We start from the raw sequence: 7,822 nt of genomic DNA on the forward strand, positions 1-7,822 counted from the left end.
GACCCCTCTCACTCCAGGCATGGTAGTTTCTATCTGACCAGGGAGGCAAAAAAGAGTGATTCAAACAAATTGGAGTGTGGATGGAAACATCTGGTAGACTCAAAACTTTCCTAACTTGGTTTAGAATTCTGAGGGAGTTTCTCACAACAAAACCCAAATCTTTAAGAGTCCCCGGCCTCTCTAGCTTAGAAAATAAGATGGCTGGCAGAGAAGAGTTGGCAATAGAGCTAGCCTCCATTTTCAGCCACAAGGGGGCCCCAAAAGCTAAATTGTCAGGGGTCCCTTGCCGCCAAAACATTAGAGTTCTAACATTGGCAGCCCAGTAGTAGTGCCTAAACACTGGTAAGGCCAGCCCCCCTTCAGACTTGGGTTTCTGCAAGTGAATTTTCGAAATTCTATGATTTTTATAATTCCAGATATAGGACAGAATTATTGAGTCCAGTTCTTTGAAAAAAGCTGATGTAAGGAAGATGGGGAGGTTTTGACACAGATAGAGGAACCTGGGAAGTGAAACCATCTTAACTGAGTGTATACGGCCAATCATAGACAAGGGCAAGATTTTCCAGTTTTCTATACATTGTTTAAGTCTTAAAACAAAATCACCAAAATTCAACTTAAATATTAATGTAGGATCTCTAGGTATGGTCAGGCCAAGATAGGTGAGGTGGTCTTTTGCCAATTTGAATGGGAGATTTTCCAGGAAACCGGGAGTGAAGACATCAGAGAGAGGCATGAAGTCACTCTTTGTCCAGTTAATTGTGTATCTGGACAGCTTACCGAAGGAGGTGATTAATTCTAGGAGAAGGGGGATCGATTTCTCTGAGTTGTGCAGGTTTATTATTACGTTGTCGGCATACAAACTGATACGCGTCTCAATACTTCCGACTTTCAATCCTGCAAGACCTGGGTGACCGCGTATTTTTAAGGCAAGGGGCTCGAGCGCGACGGCGAAGAGGGCCGGCGAAAGAGGGCAACCCTGCTGGACCGAACAAAGTAATGGAAAGCTGGTCGACTTGTCACCATTGGTTATAACGGAACACGTTGGACTGGCATATATGAGCTTTACCCAGGATATGAATGAATCGCCAAATCCGAATCTGTGCAGTGACTCGAACATATAAGGCCACTCAACCTGATCGAAAGCCTTCTGTGCGTCAAGTGACAAAATCGCTGCACCACTGGTCTTACTGTGATCTGCGTATATGGTGTTGAGGAGACGTCTGACATTGAAGAAAGAGAACCTACTCGGAATGAACCCTGTCTGGTCAGGATGTATGATGGATGATAAATGTTTATTTAGCCAGGTAGCCAGCGTTTTAGTGATTACTTTTCTGTCGAAATTCTGGAGTGCTATGGGTCTGTAGTTAGCCGGGTCTAAGTTCAGACTTTACTATTGGTTCAGACCGGAAAAATGTACCGGAAATGGCGCCATGGCACTTTTCCCTGCATAGAGGAAAAACGTTATATCAGAGTATATCAGAGATGGAGTACGTTAGAAACAGTGTTACTCAAAATGGTTAAAAGTGATAAATTTGGTCATTCAATGGCATTTTACTGCCATGTAAAATAACATGTTAGCCGCTAGCATTAGCCACAGTAGTCAATTACCCACAATGCCTTTCGTTGTCCCAGCACCGAGGAAGGGCTCGCGCTCTGGCGTTAGCTAATGTTCACATGAAGGAAAAAAAATCACTTGAGTGGGAAAGTTGGGGGGAGTTGGCTGTGATGGCGTGATGTAACAGACAACCACAGTTTGGGCATTTTGGAGGGCAAAAAAAAAGCAGGTTTGAACCCATAGAGGGCACTTTTGCTGCTGAAAATTATAGTTTGGTCTCAAATTTGGAGATTTTGACCAGAATCCTTCACACATCACCCCAAAAGCCATATTGGTTAAAAGCTGAAAAAAGTGTTTTAGTCCTGCTTTAATAGCATGACAAGACTTCAGTTTAGTTCAGATCAGTTTATAGCCCCTTATCACAGGCATGTCTCAAATGGCTTTACATGGCATCATCACAGTTATAATACTGCATCATATATCTACACACATCATGGAATTACATACTGTACATCAAATACATACTACACATTTGACTAGATTACTGTACAGTAGGCTACCTAAGTAATTCTATTTCGTACATGGCTCTGGTTTGTGCTGTTGAAACACAGCCACAAATCTGCCACTGGTCTGCAGGGAAAGGAAAAAGTGGCTCAAGGGGCCAACATGGCAAATAGAAGGGGAAGAGTGGTGTGCAAGTCGCAGGAAAATAAAAACGGGTTTACTGAAAATCTCTGGAAAACCTTAGTAACCGGATTGCTCTTCAGAATGGGCTGTTGCTTTATTTTTGGGTTAAATCAACTACTTTACAGGTGAACGCATCCCCATCAAAACCACCATTAACATCTGTAGCCTTTCTAACACTTTTTCCTCCCCATTAACAAACCCCAGAAGAGGTGGAGAGGGTGGGGGTAGATGTTTCACTTTTTAAAAACAAAATCAGAAATCAGTAGTTGTAGTCTTGTCAACTGGGACAGAGAAAGTGTCAAGCAGGACAGTTGTAAACGGATGTGTCGTCAGGGACAGAGGTAGTAGTAGTCTAATGTTTCACTGTAGAAAAACAAAATCTGAAATTAGAAGTCCATACTAATAAGTCCATGGATTCTCATCCCTCGGGAGGGGCAGTGGATATCACAGGGCTGCAGTTACTCATCCACACCACCATGGGGGGTGTTCTCACTTTCCCCTCACTGTAGCCGCTGGACAATGACAGCGTTGAGGATGTTGGCCTCCTGCAGCGTCTGGCTCTCATCCGTCAGCTCCTTGTTGGGAAAGGTGGTCATGAGAATGAACTCTCTGGCAGTCATGGCGTGCCGGGCTCCAACCACAAACTCGCGCACGTCAGACACCCTGTGGGTGTGGTTGAACTTCTGGACCAGCCTGCTTCCATCTGCCAATCGGATCTGAATGCTGGTGACTGGCTGTGAGGGGTCGAGGGTCACGGAGGCACTGGCTTGGGCCTCGATGGCAGCCTGATCCTGCTGGGAGGCCGCCATAGCCGTAACCAACTCTGGGGCGGCACTTCCCAGTTTCTGTCCTCCACCTCCGAAGGCTTTGAAGGCCATCTTGGTTTTGCTGAACTCCTCATTGCTGTGGTCCTCCATCTCCAGGTTCACTTGACCCCCTCCAGAATGCCGCAACAGCTCCTGAGGAATCTCCCCCCTGCGGATCGAATCAAGGAAGATGGCATTTCCGGGATCGGTGTAGTTTCTCAGCTCACCATCATCCAGACTGAAGCCCGTCTTCCAAAGCGTCAGCACCACGTGTACATCCTGTCGGTTGCTGGTGGATAGCCTCTCTTCACCCACATATGTCGACTCCTCGTCAGGAGCTGCTCCTAGCCTGTAGCCTCCACCAACAAAGGCCTTGGGTTTGCTGCCCTCTCCCCGGCACCCCCTGCAAGCCCGGTCCACAGGCACAGCCCCATGTTCCTTGGCCCCCTTGAACAGGTAGTCCACCACTTCATTGGAGCTCTTCCTCTTGGGAGGCCCGACGATCTGCTGGCCGCTGTGCTCTGATCCCCCGGCAAAGAACCGTTGGCCTTCTTCCTCATCGCTCTCATCCGACTCATGCATCAGATCTCTGAAAGTGTTCACTCTGGGCTGTGTATTTGGACGTGCAGACTGGGACACAGAGGAACCACCCTCAGGCTGAGGTAGCGTCACTATTTCATCTTCAGCTCTATCCTCAAAGAAACTGGCAAGTGCCACATGCAAATTTCCGCCAGCAGACTCCAGGAAAAACCGGGCCCTTTCCTCCTCGACACCAGTAACAGCGACAAAGTCCCAGACATCCCCGTCCTCTTGGTTTGCCATTTTAATGCTCATATCCAGTAAACTGATGATGTAACTTATACTTAGACATTGTGACATCATCGGCGACATCATCAGTGATGTCATAAATCACTGATAATGTCACAATGAGAATGTCGTCAACTGATGACATCACAATTGTTCGAGTGACATCACTGTTCACATCATCAATTCTATACATACCTGTAAGTGGATCAGTGACAATGTCATAGACATTGTGACATCATGAGTGATGTCATAAATCCTACACTGCAGAGGCTACAAGTAGGACCGTTCCAACTCAGGCAACACGAGATCTTGACATCACCAATTCTTATCATCAGTGACATCAGTAAGTGTCATCAGTGATGGACAATGATGTCATCAGTGGTGTCACATGAGCAATTGAATGTCATCAGTGAGTCATGTCACGCAAACAATGACTGTTGACAGTCATGTCAATAGTGACATCATCAGTGATGTCATAAATCACTGCATAGACATTATGACACCATCCAGGGCAATAAATATAATTTGTATGGTCTTGAGCCAGGTTCCTGGTTTGAGCGCTCATGATTGGTTAGAAAAATAAGTTTTAAATCTCCCGCTATGCAAGCAAACAGCTTAACCTAGACATTTGTAGGCTACATAGAATAAGGTGAAATAAAGTGTTGAGAAATGTTATTTCCCATGTGGCATTCATCTGTACTTAAATGAATGTTTGCAGGTAGAGTATGAGGAGGAGACTCGATGTCTCTCTGCATCATATTACATTTCACTCTGGTTATGTTGCCAAAGAATGTTCTCTGGTTTACCTGATCCATCATTTCGATGCGAGAGATCTGAAGTGTTATCTAATTTCAAGATGAAGCCTTTTTTTTCCACCCCCAGAGATGAAACAAAATACTGCTGAGATATTGTTCCATAAGTGAGTAAAAGGTGACTTCGGTAGCAAGTTGCAACTGATATGTACTTTAAAACATTTGCCACAAAGCTGCTGTGTTACTAAGTCTTGACAAATGCAATATCCGCTTCATTTTTGGAGCCTCTCTGGCATAGAGCACTTTTTTATATGCGGCGTATAAATACTTACCTGAGTACTGTTACACAGGCACCTGAAACCTGAGACCTATACTGAGATCTGATGTGTGGACTCTGAAACACGAGGCCTTCAACCCCCACATCTTTCATCCAGTACCACCTCTCTCTCTCTCTCTCTCTCTCTCTCTCTCTGTCTCTCTCTCTCTCTCTCTCTCTCTCTCTGTCTCTCTCTCTCTCTCTCTCTCTCTCTCTCACACACACACACACCATAGAAAATGAAATTGGCTTCATGCTACGTTGTGCTAAATGTTCTTTAAGCTTTTAACGGCTTAAAGCTTAAGATTACGTCATCTTCAACTTTTATTGACCTCTACACAAGCCAAGGTATTGCGACATCGACAGGTGTCTGGCACAGCAGCGTCAGTGTTGGGCAAGTTACTTTCAAAATGTAATATACTACATATTACTAGTTACTTTCATTTGAAAGTAATACGTTACTTTACAATATTACTGTCTGTGTAGTTTTTTCGATTACTTTTACCAAAACAACAGCAGCAGCAGAATGACATTGCCGCCCCGGAACCATCCCGAAAAATAATTTCAACTGCCTTGAAGTCAGTGTAAACAATCCAAAATTATAAATGTTATTCTTTTCCTTTGTTACTGTCATCTATAGTGGTTATTTGCATAAAAAACACACAGTTTGATTAGGAAATGATTGTCTTGATTAAAAAAATGTTTTAACTCAATTTGTAACTTGAGTTACTTGACAAAGTAACTGGTATAATATTACGGAAATCCTGTAAGTAATAAGTTATATTACTGTTACTGCTAAAAGTAATATATTACATGTAATATGTTACTTTTGTAATGAGTTACCCCCCAACACTGACCTGAAATTGACACAAGCAAAAAGAGTTTTCATGAGGGCCCCATAAGGTCACATGAGGCAATCAATTAATTAATCAACCAACCAATCAACTAATACGCCGATCAAACCAGCCGGCAAGCCTAGAGATCCAGATAGAGCACAGGCTACCATACAGTTATCCAGCCAATACAAGCTTCATGTCAACACAACCACAGACAGTCGCCCCCGCTGTACATTCCACCTTAAAGACCGGGCGACGGAACACGGCCATTACAGCGCGGCCGGCACCGCTTTGTTTACTTCCGAAATGCAGTTCAAACATCTCCGAGTCTTTGAAGTCGTTTCCTGGGTTCTGGCGGGTTCCTCTCTCTCTCTCTCTCTCTCTCTCTGAGGATACCAACCTACTGTAGCCCATGAGCAATCTGAGCAGTTCCAGCTGCGTGCCACATCAGCGACCTATAGTCAAGCCCCGGCTCACAACGCCCCTAGTGGTCACCTTAGCTGTGCCGAAGGCCCCGCGCCTGGTTTTACTGAGGTCAGTGGGGCACAGTGATATCTAACGTACCAGCTCAAGGTGGCATGGTGGCATGGTGCGCACCAGATGAACTGAGCACACTAACAGTACAGTCAAATGTATAAACACATAAATGATGATGTTGTGAGATGTTAGCCGGGATAAAGAGTGCCTTTGAAATACAGCACCCTTAAATATAGCAACACTCTCAGGGAGAGGATCATGTGTTAGATGCCTACCTACAGACACACTAGCGGAGACAGAAATGGTACATTTCAAGTGGTGCTATTACTGAAACAAAGACAGAAAAGCCTTCTGTGTTTACAGTTCCCCGCTGGAGGAAATATTCTCTGCCCTGATAATTCCCCTCCTCTGTGGAGAGAATGAAACCCGCCTGTGTCATAAAAGCTTTGTTGAGTTTAGGGTCTCTATAGGAAGCCCCGTGCCCCAGGCCAAAGCAGGCAAGCTGCTCTCAGGGGGGGGGTGAAACCAGAGAAATGCCAAGACCCATGGGAGCAGCCATAGTGACTCAAAGACACCAGCCAAAGACTCTCCCAATGGGTGCCAGGCCCCTACGAGCACGATGAAAAATGAATGACATATTCTCTCCCCGTACCCAGTCAGGGGTACTCAGGAGGAAGCACAACATTGATAGAACTTCTCTCCTCAATCTGGTCTCATATGAGGCCATTTACACCTGGCAGTAAGTAACATGCGTTTTCTGTGATCAGATTGCACTTGGATATAGTGCTTGACCACTTGAAAGTACAGGTGTAAACGCCCCCCCCCCGATCTGATCTGCGATCTGATCGGCCAAACCACATCCGGAGGTGGCCACCCAAAACGCACGCTAACGCCAGGTGTAAATGAAATCAGGCTAAGGTGGTCAAGCACTATCCGATTGCAATCTGATCGCAGAAAACGCATGTTAGTGCCAGCTGTAAATGGCCCTCGTAGACTTTCATGAGCACAAAGTCTGAGACTACAATTTATGGAGGTGACTTATGTGAGGATTACCATCCTTCACTATGATTGGATTATGTGCGCAGCAGGAATTCACTTGTTCGTCATGTGACCAAAGGGTTCACGGTTAAATCAGAAAAACGTTCGATATGCAAATCTTTACACTCTTTACTCGAATGGGTGGGAGTGTTTGTTCCAAAGCAGACTATGGGGCCCAAAGTGAGCTTTGAAAGCCAGAGATCTCAGCATATGGCAATGAGGTCATAGCATAATGATGGTCATAATAAGATAGAACATGTGATGTTGATCAATACATTGGAATAGAATAGATCTTCTCATCAGTGGTATTGATCAAAAACGCTTTGAACTTCCTCGGATTCATGTGACACGGTCTGGCCAAAGCAGTAACAAGTGGGCAACCGTGACATTGCACAAATCAAGATCAAAGGTCGTTTTTTTGAAAGAAAGAAAAAAACGTGTTTTTCGTTTTGGCTCAGAAGTTTTGGAAGTTTAGATGTTGAAGAACGCACTCCATTTTACAAACAGCTTGAGGATCACTAAATAGTAAATAATTTGTTCGCATGGCT

The 7,822-nt window shown here is 44.8% G+C and overlaps 1 pseudogene across 1 annotated transcript; it reads right to left on the reverse strand.

Moving 5' to 3' along the window:
• Window positions 1–2,742: 2,742 nt before the first annotated feature.
• Window positions 2,743–3,870, reverse strand: LOC310778223 (NSFL1 cofactor p47 pseudogene; annotated as a pseudogene). The gene has a single exon. The product of its transcript is annotated as an NSFL1 cofactor p47 pseudogene (transcript).
• Between the last annotated feature and the right edge of the window lie 3,952 nt (window positions 3,871–7,822).

The sequence above is a fragment of the Poromitra crassiceps genome, assembly GCF_964638095.1.
Source record: "Poromitra crassiceps genome assembly, chromosome: 6".
Taxonomy (NCBI): Eukaryota; Metazoa; Chordata; class Actinopteri; order Beryciformes; family Melamphaidae; genus Poromitra; species Poromitra crassiceps.